Source organism: Cyprinus carpio, chromosome A22, assembly GCF_018340385.1.
Source record: "Cyprinus carpio isolate SPL01 chromosome A22, ASM1834038v1, whole genome shotgun sequence".
NCBI lineage: Eukaryota > Metazoa > Chordata > Actinopteri > Cypriniformes > Cyprinidae > Cyprinus > Cyprinus carpio.
This window is the reverse complement of record NC_056593.1, coordinates 20,703,122-20,728,132: the sequence shown is the minus strand read 5'-3', so window position 1 is coordinate 20,728,132 and position 25,011 is coordinate 20,703,122.

Below are 25,011 nucleotides of genomic sequence, written 5' to 3'. Positions count from 1 at the left end.
CTTTGAAAGAGAAACGCTTTCAAACCTCTCACCCCCACAGGGCCAGATTCTTACCTATTACACGCCAATAAGAAGCTATTTTACATCAGAATGAATCGCAGCGTTAGGCTGAAATGACGCAGTGAAAATAAGTATCTGAGCACTGGCCTGTTAAACTCTGAGATTTATTGCATATCAAACAGCAGTCTACAGAACATTAAAGTTAATTGGAATTGATTTATTTTATTTTCATTTGATCTAAATATATTGAAATATTATGTGAAATATCACATTATAAATTCATAAGCGCATGCTTTTCTATCCTGCAAGTGACGTTGTTTGTTAAGGTCCATCAGTGAGCCATGCTTTTTCCTAGTCTCACACGCTGGCTTCAAATTGAACTTTATAATCAACAAGCTGCTCCAAGTCACCCAGAAAGCAGCTTGGCTCTTAACTAAGTGCCCTACGGCCAGTCACTCGTCCTGTTCACGGATGTTTTGATTCCATGGCAGGATGGGCACCAGATAAACCTTCAGGCTTCACTCGGGGGAGGAACACCCACATGGCGGGAGTAAGCAACGCACTGACGCATCTCCCACCATCAGCCAGATGGAGGTCTCTGCCGGAATTTCACACCCTATTGACAGTGTTTTTCTGTCTTTTCTTCTTGTCTGTTTGTACTTCTTACTTCTGACTAATTGGAAAAAGAGGTGTGTAGTCATGTCTAAATCTGCTGTTTTGAGTGGAAGGCAGTAGCTTAGCAGATTCATGTAACATCTTATTCAATGAGTGACTCTCAAATTTTTAACAATGGGACTTTCTGTAAAACTTGATGAGATGTTATTTATTTATTTTGGTTTCATCTACCAATTTATTTAAAAAAAAAAAACACATTAATATAAACATACAACATGCATTTCATAAAACATAACTAGTACTTAATGTGTACTAAATATTCATTAATGTTTGAAAAACTATTAGTAAAGGATTAGTTCACTTTCAAATAAAAATTTCCTGATAATTTACTCAGCCCCATGTCATCCAAGATGTTTGTGTATTTCTTTCTTCAGTTGAAAAGAAATTAAGGTTTTTGATGAAAACATTGCAGCTTGTAGTAGACGTTCTGGACTCCAAACGGTTGAAGGTCAAAATTACAGTTTCAGTGCAGCTTCAACACATAATTTTTCTCATATTTTACATTATTACAACACCTCTCTTCCCAGTCTGGCATGAACGGATCGAATAGTTCCTGTATCAAATGAAGGCCCGCCTTCTGAAGTACGAAATGTACTGTGATTGGTTAGCTGGGCTAGTGTGTGTTGTGATTAACAACACTCGGCGCCTGGTCAGGAAATGTCATGCCCCTTACCATAGCCGTCTGCCAGCTTCACTTAAAATATTGCGTCAAAATCAAATAAATTTGAGCACGAATTAAACCCGGATGATTGTAACCACTCTAAGCTCGTCTTTCTTGGGAAAGCTAGCGTGTCTCTGACATAATGATATTATGATAACACTCATTGCCTTCTCTAGTGCACCTCAACCAGGTCTCGTCCCATTCGTTGATATTTGTGATATCACAAATCCCGGAAAATATGCGTTGTTGTCCGAGCAAGTCGTTCATTGTAGTTTTTGAAAAGTGATTTCTGTTCAATAAAATATCGTCATTTGAAGTGGACTTTGAGCTTTGTAACTTTGCAGATCTTTTTTTATGCTCAAACAACAACATTACAGACTGACTAAAGTTGAAAAACTGAAAAAGCATAATAGCACCCCTTTAAGTACTCAACGCATGCATTTAAACTAGATGTTTAAAAGACTTTTCCATTTCTTTGTTGTGGACACTCTTAATTGTCATTGGCCAATCAAAGCACAACCCAATTTACAGCTACTTTCAAGCCTTCCAGGGTGGGCAACCAGGAGAGCCCATGTCTGAAGCGCGACTGGGTGGGCAGCATGATGTGATGAAATCGGTGGAGGGGATCTGAGTTAATTAGCTTAATCAGATCGGTTAGAGGGGGAGGGGCCTTTAGGTGCATTGGGTGTCCCATCCTTCAGCTCTGAGATCATCACATGCCCATGGCGTTAATCCCCCAAATTGAAAGGTGCCCGCTCATAGGGGTTAAAGTGGCACCCGCTTCCGATCCTCAGGACGAGAGAGCGAAATTTAATTTTGGTGCCAAGACTCTCTACGCCCAGTTCTGATTGAATTTGCGCCCACAAATGCGATCTGGCGTAACTGGCAGGGGGACAAAACAGTGCGGCAACAATGGACAGTGATGCTGCCGATTTTTCCACTTCTGAAATTGCAATTACGAGTTTGTTAACATCAAATGTTTATATATATATATATATATATATATATATATATATATATATATATAACATTTGATGTTAATATACACATACACACATGACTGTAACAGCAAGAGACAGCAATCTATTTGATGATGAGAAAATTTAATAAAACGTATACAACAGTCACTACTGCAGTAGTTCCCTCTTCCGTCATGTTTAATGTTTATGGCCTGATGAACTCAAAAACTCTGGAATCAAAACTCACATCCAATTTCTGACTATAAACATGTATTTACAATCATTCGGATAAAGGCAGATTCAAATTATGACTATGCATGAATGATAGTCAGTAGTTACTATGCTTTATGCATAGGATGGGATGTTTTAAATCGAGACAAACCGACTCATACAACAAAACATCTCAGAATTCATCAAATACATTGCTAAAACACACGGTGCATTCCAAATGGGATACATCACCCTCCGAAGGGCACTTCGAAGTGAAAACAATCATTCCAAACCGAAGTGCTCAAAACTGGCCACTTCAAAGAGCCCTTCGGAATGAAGGATTTCGAAGGGTACAACTGATGGACACTTCGGGCTCCCATGATCCTTTGCGCAGATTGTTTGCATGATGATGGCACCTCCGTGTTGGCACGTGATGATGACTCAGAAGGGCACTTCAAGAAACAGTTGTTTGGTCCCCTACACCCCTCAGTTTTTCGAAGCTCTCACTCCGAAGGGTAAACCCTTTGAAGGGATTAGGGCATAGGGATGAGCCCTTCCGAATGGAACGCAGGGATACTGATGTTTGCACTGTTGTTGTCCCACTAAAATGATGTCACTTCCTGGAGGATGATGTCACTAAGTAACTAGCTTTTGCCTTTTAAAGAGATGGGGGGGGGGGGGGGTATTTGGTTGAGGCACCTTCCAGCAGCTAAAAGGTCTGGTGGTCTGTTTTAACTCTCTCTCACACACACACACACACACACGCGCACACACACACACACACACACACACACACACACACACACACACACCCACACACACACACACACACACACACACACACACACACACACACACACACACACACACACACACAAAAAAAAAAAAACCTAAAGTAAAATCTGGCCTAATTCAATAAGTGTTATTGCACACTAATCCTAATGTCATTCCCAGATCACCTCTCCAGTGTATGAAGCAGGGTTTATTCTGATGGCCTGCTATTTTCTCTGTAAGTAATTGTAGCAGCACCTTAGGGGGGATTCCATTAAAACACTCTAGCGAATCAACACAAAATCTTTACGATGTACATGCAACCGCTAAAGTGAAATTATAATATGCTTTTGACTTAAATATGACAAATCACACCCACTAATTTGATTTGACCTTACTGAACCAAATGCAATATGGTTTTGCATAATGAATCACCTACTTCGTGCCATCCATATTCTTCAAAAGATGATTTACACAGGCTGGAATCAAAGACAATTATGTTCTTGTCCTCAAAGAAGCGTTTGTATATCAATCATAAGTATGCAGCTATATGCACACATTATAAATTAGAATTTGCTGAATATTTACTTACCCTCAGGCCATATATGATGTAGATGAGTTTGTTTCTTCATCAGATTTGTAGAAATGTAGCATCACATCACATGTTTACCAGTGGATCCTCTGCAGTGAATGGGTGCCGTCAGAATGAGAGTCCAAACATCTGATAAAAACATCACAATAATCCACACCACTCCAGTCCACCAGTTAAAATAGTTAGAAGTAATGATATGGATGTTTGTGAGTGTTTGTTAGATAAATTTAGATGTTTTTGATGTTTTTAACTTCAAACTTTTGCTTCTGGCTAAAATACAACTTTTTTTCTCCAGTAAAAAAGTCCAACGCTTGATCTCTCTTACATTAAAATCCACCCACATATTTGTTCAGAACTGTTTTAGACTGTTTTGGTTTGTAAAAAGTGCTTGATCTGTGCAGATTTCTCTCCTGATTTTTCCTCTTTTTCACTGGAGAAAGCAATATAATGGTTAGAGGACTCATATTTTAGATGGAAGCACCTGTTCAAACATCTTAATAGTGTATTTGTTTCTTTCAAACACACAGCTTTTGTCTTTTCAGGATGTTAACTGATGGACTGGAGCGGTGTGGATTACTTGTGGAGTACTCAAAGGCCAATGAATATGAGATTTTGTGAATTATTATTATTATAATATATTTTTTTTTTTATGTCCACTGTCCAGTCCACAACTTTTTTTGATTTTTTAGATGGTGTTAATGGTTTTTATAGCTTGTATTATTTTGTATAGTTTCTTTTTTCCCATGCACAAGTAGGTTTGTTAAGAGGTCACTTTCCTCACCAAATTGAATTTTTTATTCAGGCTATTATTTATAATCCAAACAGCACACATGCTGAGTTTTAAATTCATAAAACTGAAACAATGAAGCCACTTGAGGATACTTTTCTGATATTGCTGAGGTTTGAAATGAAATGTGGGCTCTTGTAAGTAGATTGCGATGTGATTTATCTTGTTGAAACTCTGGAAAGACTGCCAATGCCTGCCCTGAAAACAATGCTTCAGTACTGTAAAAACAGAAGCAGATGGGTTACAGAACGCAACTCGAATAAGTACTTGTCCCATAAACTTGACCTGAAAATGCAAATACACAATGCAGTAAAATCTTTTATAATTACTATAGTGACATTATTTATATATACATATTTTTTTAATAAAATAAATACTAATAATAATAATAAGAAGAAGAGTTTCAATGGAAGCCCAGAATGTCTCTGACAAAGCGTCAAGTTTAGAAGTGTAATTAGGTTAAATGAACTCGGATATGAACGTTTTCAAATTCTGGGTGATGTCATAAATAGAATGATTAGAAGCTGTGCAATACGGCTCCTTTTCCAATAATTCATATTGAAGCGAAGCTGAAGAGCAACAGAAATAGCTCTAATCACTCGAGGCCTCTGGTTTGAAGTGTTCTGCCTCTTCAAACTCTCCCACTTAATGCTTTTAGAAAAATATGAACTACTAATTGCAAATAGTCACCACGGCCTAATTAACACATTTCGCAACAAAACTTTTTCAACCCAACATAATGCAAAGTGCTGATATTTTGTAGCACTTCCTCATCTGAAATGTAGTTCTAGTTCTTCTAATTAAATATATCAAAAAATCTTTAATATAATTATAAATTAATATAATTTCCAGTAAATATTTAAATAATTTCTTGGAGAAAGACTGAATGTCAGAATTGTCAAAGTCTGAATATTACAATTATTAAAATGGTAATTGTGAAATATATTAACCCACTGTATCTCATATAAACATCAAAATAAGAATATATTGTATTGATACTAATATTACAGTGGGACTTCAACATAATGATTAAAAACTTAGCTTAGCTTAAATATGTCATATGTGAAATTATTTGTTACATACTAATCTATACAATTTTATAACTAGAATTTTAAAAGTATTGCCTTTTTTCATAGATTAAATTCAAAGGCACCAAAACTTATGATAAAAAAAAGTGTTTGAGACTGAAGAAATGAAGCATGTCACCATATTCTCCCCAACTGTTAACATACAAAACAGAACAGCTTGTGTTTTTATATGATATTCTGGTGTTTTCTGGTGTTTTTGTATGATATTCTGGTGTTTTCAGGATCTTAAACACAGTACAAAACCCAAGAGTCATGAATGAGGAGCCGTCGTTTTTATATGATATTCTGGTGTTTTCTGGTGTTTCCCCTGTTTCACTTAGGAATATTCTGCACAGGATGTGATGGAGACCTGACTTCTTCATTAAGCCACCTCTTTTGGGATCTCCTCTCTTGTAGACTCCAGACCTTGTAAAGCAGACCATTTGTCCCTGACAAATTACCTCAGCCTCGGTGGAGCGCTGCAATAAAAGCCCTTCACTCATCTTCAGCAGCTCGATGTTGTCTTGTCATGTCCGGCTCTTCCTCGCTCGTTTCTCACATTAATTACAGGGAGACGCTCGCTCCACAAGGACGATTCTTAGAAAATCAATTTATCCAGGAATTTTATTACTTGTTAATTTAATTTTTAATTTGAATAGAAAGCTCAAAAGAAGATCAGTTATTTGAAATTGAAACCTTTTGTAACATTATAAATATATTCAATGTGTCCTTTCTAAATAAAAGTATTAATTTCCTTCAAAAAAAAAAAAAAAAAAAAAAAAACTGGGCCTGTATAAAAGGATGCGGTCGTTTCTTAGTGAGCCAGTAGTTTCCTCATGAACTGGGCTGTCTAGACATTCCCACAGTGTAAGGAGGTGTGAAGTTTACAATACTGCTGTCATTTCAACTCATTAGCTGTCATTTTTCACTCTTTCAAAGGAGGAACAAGTGAAGCCCCCAAGACAAGAAGCATCGACCATTTGCCCTCGAGCGTGAATCTGCATATCACAGGTTTAGTCTCAGATGAAAGGGCTTCCTGACAGCTGCTATGTTCATGCTAACTGCACTCTGAGACATTTAAAGAACATACCCAGATTTCTCTGCTTTGATTTTGTGTTGTTGGTTTAAAATCTATAAGAGGAATTATCAATATAAGAGGGTTTTTATATTGGAAGTGTATGCTTTAAAACCATTCGATTGTCTGGAATAGATTAAATATATAAAAAAAAGTTGGTGATTTTTGTGACCATGAGAACAAAATGTCATGATTTTTTGATACTGGCTGAAAATAAAATAAGATCAAATAAAATAAAATGTTTGTCTGTTTTCATTGTTTATTGCACTTTTTGTATTGTATTATAGTATTTTTTTTATGTTTAACAGTAACATTTTACAGTAGAGTACATAGGGATTATTTTTTCATAATGCATGAATTTCATTACAACCAAGCATGTAATTTATAATTATATAATGTATAATTTTGTATTAGATTTTATAATATGGACTGCACAGCTCAGACCATTTTGTTTTTGAAGATTGATTGTAATTTTTATAAAAATGTTTGACTACTTAATAATATTAGATATTGTTGAGATCTCTATTTGTTCTCCATTTAATCTCATTGCAAACATTAAGATATGAAATTTTAATTTGTAATTAGTTCCCTACTAACAGGAAATGTTATTTACAAACGTTCCCCGTATTAGAATGTTTGTTCAAAGTTATCTGGTCATTAATTATGATCTCAAAATATTAGCACAAAAACATTATTTATGTATCATTTATGGATTATTATTATTATAATTTTTTTTTTTTTTATGTTACTACTTGCTTTAGAATGTTAAGACAATTTTCAAATGTGACATTCCCATAATGTTTGCAAAATTATAAAATGGAATGTTCTCTTAATGGTTGCATGAAAAAAATAAATAAATAAAATATTTTAAACATTTAGCTTTCAGAAATAACGTTTCTATGACTGCATGAGAACATCAGCAAAACATTCTTAGAACATATTTTGTTAGCTGGGTATCAGATTTTCAGATAAAGCCATTTAAGACTTCTTTAAGCAGCCTTCTTTTGTTCCACGCGGTGATAAAAACAGTGTCACTATGGTGTGTGTAATCGCATGCTCTTTGTTCTGTAGTGTCACTCATGGAACAGGAAGTGAGGGAGACAGAGGGCTCAAAAAGACCTCATGCACCAGAACCTTTCTTATCTAGTAGAGGTTATGCTGTCAGATTGCCGTCAGTGGAGTGAATTTGCCACTGAAAGTACATTTGTGTATATGTATGTATATGTGTGTGTGTGTGTGTGTGTGTGTGTGTGTGTGTGTGTGTGTGTGTTGAGAGTGAGTGAATTTACACCATCCCTTGGAGTCTCAATGAGATTCACAGCTCAACTATCAAGGCAGATGTACCTGTTAAAAAATAATTTGCTCTGTTTGCATAATTTGGCAAGGTGGAAGTATAAATTAAAACTATGATTCACAGTTTTTATTTGTGTGATCCAAATGAAGGAGACATTGCGGTTATAAAAGAGTATTTTTTTTTCTTTTTCTTTCTTAGACTTTTTCTTTCCTTTCTAAAGTGTATATTTATGTTACCTATGTAAGACAAACAACAAATACGGTGGCATACAAAAATATCAAACCATTGTTTTGGCTAAAAGACTTTTCAAATAATAAGTTAAAATAAAATGACAAAGTATAAAACATAACCACTCATCCTGGGAAAACCATTCATGTAAAGGCGAACAGTGAAATTTTATTCAGAAAATAATAATTATTTCCTACCTTTTGTTTTGTTTTGTTTAAATGATGGAATGATTGGATTGGAAAAATAAAATAAAATAATGAGCGCTAAAGCATTACTTCAAATGTAGTTCAAGTAACCCCTTTGGCAGAGGGAATTAGGGCAGAGTCTTTTTATAATACAGTTGAACTGGAGGATGTTGGTTAAAAGGAATAGAACGCATGACAGAACAGATACAATTAAGTGTGGGAACGACTAATGAACCGCAGCTCCTGTGGTGAAGCCATTTGAAATGTTCACACTCTCACAGTCATCTCTCGGCGCTTGTTTTGGAGGCCTTCCATACTTGCCTGCCACTGTTGAGACTTCTGGATAATTTAACGTGAGGGATATTATTATTTAATCTAGTATCAGGAAATCAGCCTTTGTTAACACAGTGAGCTGTCAGGAGAGAAGAACAGACGAACTAGAACAGCAATAATCATTAGAACTGGTAGAAAAAAAGAGTTTGATTCTGATAATGTTCTGTGTGTATTCGTTGAAAGAAAATTGCATCATAATGACCTTCAGCTTCAGTGAGAGAAGAGTCAGTGATGTTTTGGGAATGCAAGTGTGTAGGAAAATGTAATTTAAAACTTGAAAAAATATAACTAAAATACCCAAAATACAAAATAAATAAGCAGAATCAGAAGCAAATTTAAGAGTAAAATTGTGAAGGACACTGTGCAACAGCTAGCATTTTAAACTCCATGCCAGAAGGTGGCGTAACTGCACATTTTAGGTTGGTTTGCACAAGAAGAAGAATACATGTTTGTGTTGATTTATTAAGGTTTGATTCAGCGTTGATGTATTATACTTCTGGCGATTTATTGTGATTTCAAATTTTCCTTTCTCTTTGGAGTGTTACAAGCTCTTGGTGGATAAGTCAAGTCAAGTCAAGTCACCTTTATTTATATAGCGCTTTAAACAAAAATGATTGTGTCAAAGCAACTGAACAACATTAATTAGGAAAACAGTGTGTCAATAATGCAAAATGACAGTTAAAGGTAGTTCATCATTGAATTCAGTGATGTCATCATGCAGCTCAGTTCAGTTTAAATAGTATCTGTGCAATAATTTGCAATCAAGTCTACGATATTGCTGTAAATGAAGTGTCCACAACTAAGCAAGCAAGAGGTGACAGCGGCAAGGAACCAAAACTCCATCGGTGACAGAATGGAGAAAAAACCCTTGGGCCCAGACTGTAACGGTAAATAAAGGTGAGGAAGCAAGTGCAAGTAATGAACAGGAATATTTATTAGAGTCAGACACATGAGTAATCCAGGTAAGAACAACAGGTGGTTGAGGCGATGACTGATGGTGATCCAGGAAGTGGCGGTGAGGCGAGGCAGCAGGAGAGCGTGACACAGGCCTGAGATGAGCGATCCGTGGTGGTGAGTAGTTGCATCCGGTGGTGAAGAGTGGACGGGGTTCCAGGAGTCAGACGAACAGCGAAGATGAACACACAGAGAAAACAGGAACGAGAAACCAGGCAAACGTGCGGGAGACTTCGAACAACGCTCTGACAAACACAAGACGAAAGACAGGGCAATAAGAAGGGATCAGGTAATGAGTAACAGCTGGTGCAGATGAACAATCAACGGAGACGCCCACATGAAACAATCAGTGCTGACGAGCGACACACAACTCCACCCACATAGTGCAAACCTGAGACCACGGTTTACCAACCGTGACACAGACAGCAAGCAGTTTCGGCCCAGATCCGGCCCACACCTTGCCGCTGTCGCCTCTTGCTTGCTTAGTTGGGGACACTTAATTTACAGCGATATCGTTGACTTGACTGCAAATTATTGCAGAGATACCATTTAAACTGAACTAAGCTGCATGATGACATCACTGAATTCAATGATGAACTGCCTTTAACTGTCATTTTGCATTATTGACACACTGTTTTCCTAATTAATGTTGTTCAGTTGCTTTGACGCAATCTTTTTTTGTTTAAAGCGCTATATATAAATAAAGATGACTTGACTTGACTTGACATCTGGCCCGAATTGATTTCACGCGGGCCAGAAGTGGGCCGGATCTGGGCCAACACTATGTTGCTGTCTGGGGGAGAAATCAGGCTCAGTTGGGGGGCCAGTTCACCTCTGACCAGATGAAACCAGCAGTTCAATTCCATGCCGCATCAAAGTCAGATTGTGCAGAAGAATCATCTGTTTCCTATGGTCTTGTCCCGGTGGTCGTCTGAGACAAGGTCTTTACAGGGGATCTGTCTCTGGGGCTCTAGCTGTCCTGGTCTCCGCTGTCTTTCAGGGCTGTAGAGGTCCTACTGGATCCAGGTGGCTGCAGTGACCCTCTGACTTGGATACAGACTGGATCTGGTGGCTACGGTGACCTCGGAATAAGAGAGAAACAGACTAATATTAGTGTAGATGCCATTCTTCTAATAATCTAGCAAGTACATCAGGTGTTAAAGGATAAAGAAGATCTGTGAAGGTGCAAAGACTAAAGTCTGAAATCCAAAGGATATTCTTTATAAAAGTTAAGACTCGTCCACGCCCCCCGAAACGGCTCATTCTAACATGCCCCCACATATCTAACGTTTGCATGACATTCACGCAAAGAAAGAAGCTGTACCTTTTATTCTTGTTGTAGTATTGTTGTTGCCGCCGCAGCCATGTCGTATAGACGCTGTGTGTTTCACTGTGAAAGCAAAACTACTTTGTTTGGCCTTCCAAAAGTTGACGATATCCGCTTTGTCATGTCTGGAGCTCACCCATGCTGGTCGCTGAGGAAATACATCAACTTTGCATCGCCGGATCGCCGGATCGGCTCGGTCGTCACATGTGGTTGCTGCAAGACCAAGGTACGCTCCTTCGTAGAATCCGCCTGCCGCACGGTTCACAAGCTCGCCAGCCTCTGCTCACTCTAGACCGTGGCTTACTCTAGGCCTCCAGCCTTCGCTCACTCAAGGCTGGGGTGTGTGACGTTGTTCCGTTGAGAAAGCGAAACTACTCTGTTTTTGCCTTCCAAAAGAAAACATGACTAGAAATCATGTTTATATCATGTTTATAATGGGTTTAAAAAAAAAATTTCTCATCGCTCCAGCCGGACAGGGCTTCACAATATGTTAAGAGACGTAACATTTCCCTCTCATGCTTGAGACATTCGGCCAAACACAACACGCTGGATAGCTGGCCACACAGCACACCTCGGTTTTCAGAGAGATGAGCCTTGTGAAAATTGACGCGTTTCAGAAGGTGGGGCATAGAGGAGAAACAATAATGTACATACAGTATGTGGAAAATACTGTTTTTTTAACCTTAAACCACATAAACACATTTCATTACACCAAATACACAAAATAATGTACTTTTTAGCAGCATCATATGACACCTTTAAGTTACGAAGTACTGCCATTGTATTAAATTCACCCAGCTGTATATCCATTAAATTATCTTGTTTTGTGGTCCACAGAATAAAGAAAGTCATACAGATTTGGAACAACATGAGAGTGTTGAAATTTGTTTGAGATGTACCTTTAATAATACAAAGCTTTATTTTGCATTCATTGTTTTGTGTGTTCCTCTTGATAAATGTAAGCTATCATTGTCCTTTGTGTCTTTATCGACCATTTTAATTGTGTGCAGATTTGATGAAAATCACAGAGGCCATGTACACACTGCAGGTAAATTCAGTTTTTAATGTTTTATTGATATATTGAAAAATACAATGAGTTGGCATCCTTGTATATAGCTACAAGATGCAAATTTAGGTAGTGACTCCTACATTCAAATGAAAGGCCAAAAACAACCCACCAAGATGTGCTATTTCACACAAATGGCTTAGTGTAGTGTCCTGTAACAAAGAAATGACACATCATTATTCTTGTCCACCTGCAGAAGAAACATTGACCCTCTTGGAAATGGACTTGACCCCTCTGACCCCTTAAAGATCCCGCAATCACAAGGCTCAGCTTGACCTCAAGAGCCCAGTCAGACAGAAGCTGTGTCACTGGGGGTCACATCAGCGATCAACTCTACGAAAAGCCTGCTTAACCTCAAGACCAAATCCACAGAGAGAAACCAAGCACAAGTAATCATTTTAGACTGGTCCTCCACTGACTTCGATTAAGGAAACAATGAGAAAAACCAACCATATGTGCTTGTGGTGGGCGAGGAAAACCACCCATTTTGTTTTTAAAACAAGGAGGTGGAGGGAAAGAGATCATGTTGAAAAGGTTTCATAGGATGCCAGCTCCAAAGGAGATGCTTCATGCTTTGATTGAGCTATTTTTAATGCTGATTATCTGGGCATGCAGAACAGACCTTGCTCATTATGGGATCGTTGCCCTTTACTAAAACGTCTGTGAGACACATGTATCTACGTTTGCAATAGCATCAAAAGATACACCCAAAGAAGAATCCAGATCTCAGCAGCTTTATTCACTTAAAGTGAATCTGACATGCATTAAGTCAAACCAAAGTATAGATTCTGTCTCCCTTACACTATTTGTCTGAGTTTGAATGAAGGTATTCATTCCCTCACATCAGATTGCTTCCACTTCCCCTGATTGGCTTCATCTGAGTACCTCACACATGTCATTCAGTCATTGGGTCACTGCCTACAAATTATTACATATTGGTGAAGTCATACAACACAGCCCAGGATGATTTTACTGAGCTTGATATAAATGTCATATTAATCAGTATGTCTTAAGACATTGCGGCCAAATCCACTTGTGGCACCCGTAGGGGGTTGTCTATTGGGAAAATGTTATCTCTTGTTTATGGCCGAACCATGAGGTTCACATTAGGCATACCAGCACATAACTTAAATGCAATTCACAGAAAAACTGACATTGAATGGTCATTGACACCAAAATTAGTTCCACAGCATTATGTTCAACTGTTTTCAGAATCATACTGTTCAATCTTAATGTGTTAGTTTAATATTTGAGACTATACTATACACTCTCCAAAAGCGTTTTAAACCAAAGAATTTCTACATAGCTAAGGTTAAATTCCTTTGTTTAAGTATTACTTTTAATATAATTTTAAAATATATTTTTACAAATCTGCCCTCTAGTTCACCCTTATGCCACAGTGGATATGCATCTTTAACTATTCAAATGTCCATCCCCACTGGAGAAATATCATTCTATTACAGAATAAAGCACAGACCCAGAGGAATCTCTGACAAGATGAGTAAAGACAGTCCATGTCTTCTCTACAGCTCTGTGATGTCAAAGAAATCAATCAGTCTCCACCGCAGCTTTCCTTAAATTAGGTTAAACAAGAGAGTTCTGTTTTCTGTGAAATCTTTATTCCAAGAAAGGAGTGGTTTTGTAACATCAAATCCTTAGTCTTCATCTCTGGCAACTCTACGACCCTTTCTTTGGCCATCAGAGATCCAACTGTCAAGCAAGTAAATAAGTACAGTGAGAAAGCTTCTTTGTGTGATCTTCCGCTGTCAGTGAGAAGATCACTCTTCTTAAAAGCGTTTGATGGCCATGGATCAATCAAAATCTCTGCTCCTCACTGGGTTTTGCCCAAGAACAGATTGAGGACACATTGAGTCCCACTTTAGCTGATCAGAGTCTGGCTGTCAGATGCGTCCATTGAGTGGCACCTTTTGAAGTTGGATTAAATGTTTTAACATGCATATGTTTAGAAAAGGAAATAAATGTTGAAGAAGGCGAATGAGAGAGAGAGAGAGATATGTTCTTGTAAGTTTACAGAGTGTGGGAGCAGGAAAAGGGGGAGAATGGCGAGTTAATTCCCCAAGAGGGATCCTGCTCGGGCATTAATCTTCACCGTTTGACAGCTCTGAAAGTTTTTTAGAGAAGCAGTATTTCCTTGAGCCATTATAATGCTTCACTCAAGCAAAACCCCTTTATAGACGGGTGGAGTGGTCCCTGAGGGAGGACTCCTGTTTGATTCTGTACACTGCTGCCTCACGGAGGCCATTGTTGGAGGGTTACAAGTGAACAGGAAGCTACGGACACGCTCACCATGCTTCACACTACTCTTCCCTTGTCTCATCTGCTCTGAAAGTAAATGATAAGCAGTGTACACATACCTGGACACCCTGTGGAATCTCTTTGAACTTTCAGGAAGAATATTACTCAATGTCCAAGAGTATAGATTGATCAAATCATGCTGTTCACGTTATGTATCAGAAAAGGAGGGCTTTGTTTTGGTTGGTGAAGTCATACCTCAAATAGTATTTTTGAGAAGTGTGCCATTACTTTTCACTTTAATCAGATTTACAATTCTTTGGACGCATTATGAAAAAGCAGGTGAACAAAAAATATCCTACTGTATTTCCTTCTGTAGGAACATTGTAATCATCTATTCAGCTTTTAAATTCTGTTAAAGCAGTTAAACACCCTCGATAAATATTTGCATAAAGGGGACATCAATTACTCTCGCAGTAATGTCATTAATGGTAAATGGTGGTCAACAGAAAGTTAATAGTGAGAACTTCACCCAGTGGGAATAAGAATTCATGTGCTTCCTGTAGAAGGGCAAAATATCCCCCTCTCTGGCACAGAATCTCAAATGCACCTCATACACACAGCTCATTGTCTGTCTGGTTCTGCTGCAATGCACTGACAGGGCTGCCAAGGGACTGTGCTTGCTGTCACTGGATGTCCTTCAAAGAGAAACAGCCCAGATCCTCTGTGTCTGGTAAAGAATTAAAATTCAGCCCAGCTGAAGCAAGGGTCAAGGCCGCTGACCACCCTGACCACTGCAAAATAAGCCAACAAATTAGTTTCTTAACCTGCAACAGTTCAAGGACAGTTACTGTCTGTAAACAGAAGCGATAGAAAGGAAAATTTATGATGAAGTTTGACAAAAGCACTGAGTCCTCACTGAGTTCACAAGCATGCAACATACTTATCCTTTGAAAACTAGCACCAGTTGTACTCAAGGTCTCTTTCCTGTTTGCACTGTTGACGCTCAAAAATCTACAGCTTTCTGTGGTCAGCATTGGTGGTCGAAATCTTAGCAATGTGCTGTGTAGTATCACCTTGATGACTGCTCAGTTGAAACCCTTGGTTAATTACTCTCCAGTTCTTTCCTGTTTCACAAGGAAAGTGGGCCAAGTTTCCACTCTTCAGTTCCTCTTGTTTGAAGTGGACCCCTCTTCAGTTCTCCTTTTCTTTAGCTCATCCACATTCAAGCACTCCCTAGCCTCTTAAATAACACAGCCCTTCCCCATTGTTCCCTTGTGGGCACCTTTGACCACATTGTGAGGGCCTATAAAGGATGCACACTGGAATGTGCCCACACTGGGGCTTCAACCTAGCAGGGAAAGCGTTTGTTTAATTGCCTGTAATTATCTTCAAATTGGAAGGGGGTGAGGGAACACCGCATGTGTGCTCAGCTTGCCGTGGCTCGTTACATCCGAGAGCCCATTGAGCAAATTCGAGCAGCATGGGAGATGCGTAGCTAAACCAACACAGAACTGTGGCACCAAGCCACTGGGAAACGAATGCGCCTGTTCGAAACTAGAACACATATTGTTGTCCTCTAGATGGCCATGGATGCATGCCAGTGCAAATTCCAAATTTTTCATTTTTCTCTGTGACTTGAACTGAGCAGTAAGTGGCAGTTGGATTTTCATGGGGTTTGATAGATGTACTTGTATAACAAACAAATTGTTGGGACTTAGGTCCATGTGAAAGGCATTAACGAAACCAAAGGCATAGATCATCCATGGTTCATACTGCTGAAATGCCCCACCATGAAAAGATTATGATCTAAGACACCGATGCATACTTGCTTTCTCCACCAATGCCAGACCTTCCATGACAAATGGAATAAGCACAATCATACCTTGAAATAGGCATATTGACTTGGTTCTGTCCATTCAATCCATTGAAACACCGTCCATCATCATCAAACGTGTATTAATAGACAGGACACAGCAATTGGATGCAGTGATGGTGATGGATTGGTCCAACAGCCACACTTGGGGTGCATTTCCAGAGACTCCAACATCAGACGACATCATAGACAGATGAAAGCGTTGGCCTGGCCTGACCCAGAGATTCTCAGTCTGGGGATGAGTTCAGTCCAGACACATACAACCCAAGCCTGATTGAATGATTGAATGAAAGTGCCCCTTGAAACAAGGTCACCCCTCTTGGTCTGGCTGTTCAGACCCCATTAAAAGGCAAGATGATGCATAACCCAAGTAATTTGTTTTGATGGTTTTGAGTGGAACTAGCTTATTTTTTTATTTTTTATTTTTTTTGTATCTGCTGTTGTCAGATTTGGGTCATGCCTGGCATCAAAAAGACATCTGGATGGCAATGGGAAAATGGTAGATACTTTCTCTAGCTCTCAACACTGGTCAGTTGAAGTACTGATATAACTCGTCTTGAAGGAATACGGGAAGTAAAGGACACTACAGTCTCTATGTGAGTAATGGCCAGGCTTGGGTGGCCTTGGGATCCAGTCGAGTTGATCAATACCTCATAATGTTAACAAGTATTCTCCATCTTTGTATTCCCAGAAGAAATCTATTAATGATTTTCTCCTATAATCACCCATTTATGGCAGTTGTGACAACCAATCAATTCATGACAGAGAAGTAAAACTGAATACCAAACGATCATAAAAGAAATACATTTCAGAGGAAACAATGGGCACTTGGAATTTAAAGATCACTGTCATCATGTGTGCCTGCTCTTGATAGTGTTACATATAATGGGTTTTAATGCAACACCTTTTTAAGAGAAAACTATTTCTTTGATGTGGTTAATTTGAAGAGCTTTCTCTTGAGGCTATGTCAGAACTTGTTTTGCAATTCGTTATGGTTTGATTTTATTATTCAGGCAATAATTATCAGTTCAAAAAATTTTTTGTCATTGAACTCCATCTGAGGTTATACCCGAAACAAGTGTAGATGCACTTGCAGATTAAAGTGACGTGACATACAGCCAAGTATGGTGACCCATACTCAGAATTCGTGGTCTGCATTTAACCCATCCAAAGTGCACACACACAGCAGTAAACACACACACACCGTGAACACACACCCGGAGCAGTGGGCAGCCATTGGGACCTGGGGAGCAGTTGGGGGTTCGGTGCCTTGCTCACCACTAGGCCACGACTTCCTCTATTGCTCTTAAGAATTATTATTATTATTATTATTAAAGTGGTGCCAGTTCTTCACGCATTCACATTAGGTGAAGTGATCTCAAATCACTGTCTGATGTGGCACATGTGGAATTTTCATCACAGCGCTAATCCAAATAAGTGTTAACGCTACCATGACAAGAATGAATGGTACAGTGAAAAAGGCTATGGGTGCATCTCCACACCCTGCAAAATTCTAATTTCCTCCATGTGAAATCATATAAAATGGGTAGTTCCTGCTTTAAAATCTGGTTGGATGAGCTATATGCAAAGCCTTTGTAAAATAGCTAATATAAACACACCTGTTCCCTTACATGATTTGTTTGATATTAATTCATCATGTCTTCAATATCATCTAATTAAGGTTAATGAACCTCATTTCTTGGTGTAATAATTGATTATTGTGATTACTACTGGAGTTTGCTATTCCATAGACTTGTGGGCAGCGTTTAACGTATAGTGCAGCAGGGCTTTGGGCAGCACAAGTTTGAGTCCTGACTCCTAGACTGCATCTGAAATCTCCTGCAATACCCTTTAATCATTATTCCCTACATTACTCCACTAATATAGTCCACTGAATGAGCGATGAAAATAAGTGGGTAAATCTGGGCACTGAGGGGGCATTTACACAACACAGTTTTCAACTAAAAACGGCCATTTATTTACATGACAACAGCATTTTGGGGGCCTGAAACGGGTTTCAAAGTGCAAATTTTTGAAAATTCTTATATGTAAAACTATACAAAAACTCAAATTTGTGAAAACGACATCATGTGCTTGTGCATTACGTGCTCAGTCTATAGGTATGTGTATGCATAGTGTTTCTTTACAAAGTGACATCACTAACTACTGGCTTGGCATGAACAATACAGCTTTTTTAGTTGTTTTCTGGGATCTTTGTGAACGGGTATCATCTTGCTAACATTTTAGTACATTGTTGTCTTGTAAACATACATTGAGTGCGCCGGAAGTTCTCCAGATGCCATCATCTGGCAAGATGCGGGAATTTGTCATTGAGGTGCATTATGGGATTGAATGAGTTCCCTCGTTACTGTCCACTATATGGCTGTCCACTTAAATAGTACACTATAATAGTACACTATATATGGTATAGGGTATAGGGAACGAGGTAACACATTAGGGACCTATTTTAAATATTAATTTTGTTTATTATTTGGTTGCTTATTATTAAGATTTTTATTAGCATATTAGTACTTATAAAGCATTTATTCTACATGACCATATTCTACATCTCCAATCCTACCCAATACATAACACTTAACAACTACCTTACTAATTATTAATAAGCAGTGAAATAGAAGTTTATTGAGGCAAAAGTCTTAGTTAATGGTTTGTTAATAGCGATAATTGGACCTTAAAATGAAGTGTGACCCAAAAAAATAAAATAATTTAAAAAAAAATTATAAATGTTTAATTGGAAGTTTTTTGAAATAAAAGAAAATTCTAAACATATATTCAGGGGTTTTTAGTGCTTATATTTGTGTTTTATCTGGATTCAGGGATTTTAAGCAGTTAGATTTGTGTTGTTTTTTTGTTATATTTTCTTTCAAAAGATAAAAGATAAGGTAATCAGGGTAGTTGCAAACAATACAGTTTGTTGAGTCTGCAGATTGTGACTTCTAAAACCAGACCCAACAATATTTACAAAACTTACACAAATAATGGGAGGGGTTTGGGAGGTGAAATGAACGCTTAGTAAAAGGGGGTGAAATACACATACCATATACCATATCATCTTCCCTTCCAGAATGGTGTGTGTGTACAGCACGCCTCGGTTCTGGTGGTCTAGTGCACTGAAGAATGTCACACTTACTGGCACTTGACGCCACTGACCTGTCACTATGACGAATGGTGTGATACAGACCCCCACCGTTCCCAAAGCGCACAGACCCCTAGAGCAAACATAAAACCATTCCTCACTCCAGATCTTTATTAAGATTTTATTTTAAGCCTTCCCACCTTGTCACTTCATAGTTTATGTATACGCCCTGTAAAAATTCATAACCACTCTTTTGCAATGGTCAGCATTGCGCTAAACACAATATATGATGGCATTATGTAAAATGGGAATTAAAAATAAATAAACTAAATTTCTGCATTACTGGAATGAATCTGAAGGTTTATTTTAGACTCAGGTTGTGTTTCCAAGAACATATTGGTTTCTCTTTCTGACTGGTGTTAATTTATGTTAACTGCTCAGAGTTTCGCTCAAATTGCAATCAATGGAGCCACGGCTGCGAGCCAAAGATTGACCAGTATTGAAAATCTTTTTCACTTGCCTAAATTTTCACTGGGCGCCCGGCAGTATGCCAATATATCTAAATTGAAACCTTTAAACTTTATGATACAGGTAAGCATTATGTTTTTTTTTTTTTTCAATAAAACTGCATGCTGCCTTGTGCAACGTATGGACCCTGTAAAAGTGTGATGAAATAAATTTGGCTTTGGTGTTTGGATTTCATGATGCTATACCATTCATATTTTCCACAGGCAATTTATCCTGGAATTTGAATTTCTCTTAGCAAAAATGCAAACCCATTCCCACAATGGGCACACCGCAATTTACCTCAATCCCAGCGTAGTAAGACACACACACACACTCGCTCGCTCTCTCTCTCTCACACACACACACACACACACACACACACACACACACTAAATACCAACCTTCTGGGGAAGGATTTCTTTTCCCTTTGCTAAATCTTCTGGTAATCACACACATATATCAGCCTAATCTTTCTGTGTCAGCGCTAAAGACATGCAGTGGAATATTTCTATGCAAAATACAAGGCAGCAATTTAAAATGTTGAGAGGCTTTTTTAAACGACAATAACTTAAGAGTCACAATGACATTTTTTCTGTTTACTTCTAGCATGCTAAAAATGCATGCAACTTCCAGGCAAAGCTAGTGTGCTTACTGAATCCTGCACAGTAGCCTATATACTACGTATATATGTTAGTTTTGCATTTTTATCAAACTTCTTGGAAGCACAAATAGCAGTCCTATGCAATAACATGTCAAGAAAGAGAAGAAAAGTTAAAAGTCGTGGTTAATATTACTACCATTCAGTTCCTCACATTGGACATGTAAATGAAAGGTCAGGATAAGCACACTTTAGGATGCAATACTCTGTGCAGTGTGTTCTCTTCCATACATATATGTTGGCAAACACATCCAATCCAATTATTTTTTACACTGTCCATAGTGAATACCGCAGAAATAGTACAAAGGGTAGTATGACAAATGTAACTCAAAATGGCATAAAAAAAAATTAAAAACCACCTGAGCTGCTGTTGTTGTTGCTGTCACATTGCAGTCGACCACTATTTCATATTCCTATCGCTCTGCCAAATCTGGTGCTTGACAGATTTTCACGGTGTTCCCAGACATGACACTAAAAGCAGAATAAGCATAATATACAGAACACACAGTATGAACACAGACTCACTACAATAGGCCTAATAATATTTAAGTATGTTGAATTAGAGAGAGAGAGAGAGAGAGTAAAATATGTATATATGCATGTACATTTACATCATACACATATTCTTTTGAATGGCCATCATTAGAAACATTCCAACACACTCCCATAGCAATTTGTAACTTTATTTAATTTTGACGAATTGGTGGCTAATTTGCATGAATTTGTACAACCCCATTCGTAGGTTTTCATATTCGTAGAGCATCTCATAATCTTCACCCAACCTATGGTTCAGTTTAGGGGTGGAGCTTCATACTTAGATTTTTTTTTCCCCCCTAAAAATTTTGTTCATATACTAATCACATCGTATCGATATGAAAATGACTCCTTGTAATATAGTTCAAATTTTTCTTGTGATTGTGTTGAGAATTTCAAACAAAATTCACGCTGCTCCTGTTAACTCATCTGTTTATCTTTAAAGACTTCATCCACAATTTGGCATCTGACACCCCATCATGTGCCTTTATGTTTAAACTGTGCGAGCAAAAAGGTATTTGATACATTTTTGATGAAAATGCTTTTATATGAAACTGGGGCTTTTCTGATTTGCATTCAATTACTTCTTGTGCTTCAACATCACATAACCTTTTATTAAGAAACCTGCAGAGAGCTTCTCACCGTTTAAAGTGGTCAGTCATCCACATTTAGACACTTAACACTCATTCTGTTCATAAGTGGCCACTCTTCGGTCCTTGGTGGTCCACTTCCTTTCAGTCCTCATAATCCACAATCATGCAGTTGTTTTACTGTCCCATGCTGCTTTTCCTTCTCGGGACGCTGCTTTGATCTCAGTGGTGCTCTTAGGGTTTAATTGGCCCTTTATTTGTGGAAGCAATGGACCCCGATAGTGAAGAAGATAAGGAAGGCTCAGCTGAATAAAAACAGTTGGCTACTATTAGGACTGGTCCAAGTGTGTCCCATGGGTTTACTGTGCTGAGCCCCAGACAGCAGTGACTGCCGCCTACAGCAGCTAAACAGCCGTTGTTCCCTGCTGCTCAGCGCAGCCGATCAAAATTTAATTACATTCTGTACCCAGTCTGAGTACCTACTAATAAAGAGCCCCATTTAATATATTTAAATGTTTGATGAAGTAGTTGTTCATAAATATAAATTATGTTTATTCAGTTTTTGTTTTTTTTCTGTAGAGTTTATTTATTTAAAATAATGTAGCACCTGTAAGTTAATATTATGAAATAGATTAAACATTTTAGTAACTTTTAGTGTGTTCTTCTTCTCTGTCACTAATTATCATAGAAACACTGGCATAGGCACCACCAGCAGCCCATATTCTCTGGTTTTGTTTAATATGATTCAACTTTAGTTCCAACTATTTAAGTTCTGTAATAAAAAAAAATGCTTGATTGACTGATGTTTCTTAAATGTTTAGTTTCAAATGATGTCCCATAAAAAGCCATTTAAAACTGAACTGTATTGTGAAGAGAGGCTGATGAGATTTAAAATGTTTTCTCGCTCATTCATCTGCTCCTTATTTGCTCTTCTAAATAACGAAATAAGTAATTAATTTACTAATTTATTAAGGTAATTAAATTGTTATTTATAATTAAGGAAGCATAATGTAATTTATTAGTTTTAATTTTTAAATTGTTTATTTAGGTTTTTATTTTTATTAATACATACACACATATATACATACATACATACATATAGATTTGGTGTTTTTTAAAACACCAACTTTTCAGTTATCCTCATTTGTTATTGAGACCGCAATAACATTTTTGAAATTCACTAATTCAAACTTTGAAATAAAGAAAAAGAAAAATATTTTAAACAATGCATAATTTTTAAAATGAAGAATTAGGATTCTGCTGCATTTTAAAGTCACTAATCAAAATGTGACTGATTGTTGTTATCAGAGTCACATTATCTTTCACATCAGCTTTTGCTCTGTTAAATTAGAATTCAAATTCTATTAAATTAGAGAGGGAAAAGGTCAAATGGAACCATTTTCGATAGTGATCTCAGACCTTTGGACCCCACTATTACAGTTATGTGGTTCATGATGAGAGCTTGGTTATCTGCAGTATCTCAATTATCTTGATTTCACTGTGGAAAGTGTCGTGTGTTTTGAGTCAAGCACTTATCCACAAGTGCTTTAATAGGTGTCCAAACCCATGATGGGATGTAAAGTTAGCAGCTTCGTGTTGGATGAGCAAATGTCCCTTGTTCAACCTAATAATACATTTCCACTTCTGTCGAGAGCCATCAACTATTTTGAACCTCAGCGTGGATGTAGGACGAAACGCCCACGTTATTAACAAAATGAGCAGGTCTCGCCCTCTCCTCACTCTCTCTTCCTCTTCCTCCGAAGCGCATGAGTTTTGCATGTGCTAAACTATAAACTAGGTCAAATACTGAAGTTGTTAGAAGGAGAATGTTGTTAGAAAGCAGCTGTACGCATATGCCTGTTTCCCAAGTGTGCTTTGTTTTAATGAAACCAAAGTAGGACGGGATCAGAGTGCATGGAAAACTTATGGAGAGCTCTTTAAACATTAAAAGTATGACCAGAGAAACGGTGCGTTTATGGCTGGATATGAAACAGCCATTTATTCTGAAGTTTTTATCCCTAAGCTGTATTCTGTGGAAATGGCTAACCCTTCAAAGAGACAAACCTGACTGGGCTCGATCAGGACAAAGAAATTGCAACTTGTATATTGCATTTTGTAAGTTTTTTGGTATTGATGAAGCAGAAATATGAGGGCACTTAAGGCAATATTTCATCCAGAAATGAAAATACTGTTGTTTATTTTTGTTTATGTTGTTTGATGTGTATTTCTTTCTTTATTGATTGAATAAAGATATGATTTTACTTTTGTTTACTTTATTATTTGCATTTGCATTTTTCTTTAACTATTTCACAAGCACATACTTTTTATCTCAAATTTAACTATTTCACAAGCACATGCTTTTCATCTCAATTTTTTCCCACAAATCTGGATTAAGAGATATAAACTCAGAAATATGAGTAAAACTAAATTAGATAAATAGTTGCAATGGCATGCATTATTAATTATTTATTGTTATTATTATTACTACTAGTACTCCATGGTGGAAACAGGCTTCCATATTTCATATGAACATGCGACTTAAAGTAAAGCATACCGTCTTCATTTGATTAATTATTAATTTAATAATTAATTAACTAATATCAAATATCTGCTATATTATACATTTTAAGCAGTTTCCATTTATAGCTAAATCTTAAACTTTCATTTTTTATTTTATTTATTTTTTTTTTTATATTTATAACTGTGTTTTAAAATTTAGTTTATGTTATTGTGTTTGTAATTATTTGTATTTGAATATTACCAAAATTAAGAATTAAGTTGATTTTTTTTTTATTATTTTCATTTCGACATGAAAAACACAAATACTGAAGTTTGACTCATGAATATAAATTGGATCTTTTTTTTAGTTATTCTTATATTCTTATGGTGTTGCAGGTGATGATCAATTTTTCATTAAAAATGACAGCAAAATTGCATTGTTCTTTGTCTTACTGACAGTTTAAAGTTTCTTAGTTAACTGCAAAGACAGTTGACCAGCTGTAAACCACAAAACTAACAAATCAGTCATAGAATGGCTCAGTAGAAATATGTGCAGGTAATACCTGTTATTGACTCTCTGAATGAAGTTAATTAATGTGGCTGTGTCGCAAATGGCAAGGGACCATCAAAAAACAGAACGTCTAAACCAGCACCTGTTTATTTTGGCCAAAATGACCATACTGCAAACTGGCTTTCCAGACACACTCGCCAGGTAACAGAGGGAAGCAAAAACACTCAATCCCCCTCAAACACAAGCCAAAGTCAACTGTGTCTCCCTCCAAAGGCCCATATCCCCCTGACCAATCAGTCATT